A 2,500-nucleotide genomic window follows, 5' to 3' on the forward strand; every position below is an offset into this window, starting at 1 on the left:
AACAACGTTATCAGACACAGTATATGAATTATGTCACCAAATGCATTTCCAGTATATTTCCAGTGTCTGGGTCATGTTGGCGCGAGGGTGGGCCTATTGTGTCTAGCCCATTTTGGGCGGGAACCCCTTTTGGTGTTTTAAACATTATGTTATAATTTAGCTATTGAAAAATAGCAGATCTACAAGCTCATAGCGCGCCACCGAGTGGCGCGCTATGAACTTGTAGGTCTGCTATTTTTGAAAAATCGTTAAAATGTGCCTCAAATCTTTCAGAAAATTGTCATGATTTAGAAAACTTTTTTTTAAATTTCGACGTCAGGCCTGAATGGGCTAGAGAAGTTGTCAAAACAGTGCGTACATCCACACAGAACGTGAATATTAGCCTATGTGAGTTTGGCCTACATTTTCCGCCAAGAATAAAAAACAATTCAGGCATCGCCAAATGAATAGTTTGATGATGACCACCACTGACAATGACGTACTGTATGAATCAGTCTTTTCTCTGTCTCTCCACCACCATGTCACTTGTCCCTCATGTCTTGCTTCTCTCTCCCTCGTTCAGCTTCCATCACGCTCCACAGAGCAGGTTGGCAGGTTTCCCATTTTAGACTTGACCCCCCCCCCCCTCCACACACACACACACACACACACACACACACACACACACACACACCCCACATATCTGACTGCCGACTCCTAAACACGCAGTCAGTCAGTGCTTGGAACCGGCTATTTTCCCATATGGATGAAGTGGTTAATGTATAGGCTTTGTTATAACAACAATCAAAATCTACAAAGTAACTAAAGTTTTCAAATAATTGTATAGTGGATTGACATTTTGGAGAGAGGATGGCCCCGGAGAGACTGCGACCCGGGGTGGAGAGGGTTGGCAGCCCAAACCACTTCTTCCTTGATGAAGAACCCAAAAAGCTACAGAATGCGGGTAAAACATGCAAGGAGGGCTTAAAAATCCATCAAGGCAGAATGAGCGCTGCAGAAGAATGCTCATGTCTGGTCAGACCAAGGGGGAGCCAGGCCCGGAGGCAGGATGATCTAGCCACGGGTGCTGCTATCATCCCGAGAGACAGTGGGGGCTGTAGCATGCCACTTGGACACAGGCCGGGGTCGGATCAGCCAGAGTATATATGAATAGAGACGGCACCGGATTTCTCCTCCCATCCACTTGCATTAAGTTGCTCAAAAGCGCATGAGGCGATTTCACTCCTCCTTCCGGGTAGGGACAGAGTGCATTCTGGGATTGATTGGGCCAAACTCATGAACGCGCTGCCGTTGACTATCATTGCACTGAAACAGCGGTCACGTGTCATCATGAACGTATGCAATGATAGTCAACGGACCAGCGAGTTCATGAGTTTGGCCCAGCGCTGCAATACCAAATTCGGCCACTATGTCAATTTCGCCTCAGGGTTTCCTCCGGGTGCCGTCTCTATTCATATATAATCTAAGGATCAGACTTGGTTAGGTCGACTGTTGCAAGACCCGAAACAGCCAGTGACTCCAGGAAACAACACTAGTGGTGAGGTGTTCAAGTTTGTGCATCAGTATGAGTAGAAGTAAAAGTATTGAATTCCAGTGAAATAAAAATACCTCAATGCAACCTCAAGTACTGTACTCAAGTACAATTTCGCACTCGAGTAAATGTACTTACTGCTTAGTTACTTTACACCTCTGCTCAGAGTTAAATAAAAAGCATTCCAGTGACCAGAAGCAAAGTTTGAGTGAAAAATATATATTCAAAGATTTGCACCAATGTTCTCGATTTTTCAAAAATAGCAGATCTACAAGCTCATAGCGCATCACAAAATATAACATATAAAGAACGTATAAATAAATGGTTAAAGTGGTTAAAATATATAGCTAAAAATCTAAAATTAACAAAGATTCTTTCCCGGATGGACTGGGTTAAGACGGATGAGGCACAGACACAGGCAGTGCATGCAGTCAACACCCTCTCACTGGAGGGGGCGAGGGGAGCGTTATGAGTTATGACAGAGTGCACCCGTAGGGCTGTCACGATTATGACACTTTATTTGGCTTATTATTGTCGCTCAAATCATGGTGTTTAACAATGTATTTGTGTATGTTACTTATGATGATGTTATGTTATGTTAATTTGAAATGGACATCACAATCACATTGGGCGAACCAGATGCATTGCTTAAAGTGTATATAGCAGTGCAAATTTTTAACACCCTATACATTTCAATACAGTTTTTACTTGTTGCCAAAATTGTCAATTACTTTATTTAGTCTTATAGTTTTAGTCATCACAGCTTACGTTTTTATTTGGTTTTCCTCATGCAGTGAGAAAATGGCAGTCGATCAACATTTTTCGTCATAGTTTTAGTCGACTAAAATAAACACTGGTCACCGACCCACAGGTTGAGACCCACTGGCATATAGAGTGCAGTCGTCATCCGTTGGGTGCAGGGAGTGAAGGTGTCTTCATGACATCATCATGTCATCCGTTGGGTGCAGG

At 43.3% G+C, this 2,500-nt stretch overlaps 1 protein-coding gene across 1 annotated transcript in view; it reads right to left on the reverse strand.

Annotated features, from left to right (window-relative positions):
• Positions 1-2,500, reverse strand: part of ap1s1 (adaptor related protein complex 1 subunit sigma 1) — a 67,068-nt gene that overhangs the window by 690 nt on the left and 63,878 nt on the right. The window lies entirely within an intron of this gene.

The sequence above is a fragment of the Electrona antarctica genome (genome assembly GCF_951216825.1).
Source record: "Electrona antarctica genome assembly, chromosome: 21".
NCBI classification, from domain to species: domain Eukaryota; kingdom Metazoa; phylum Chordata; class Actinopteri; order Myctophiformes; family Myctophidae; genus Electrona; species Electrona antarctica.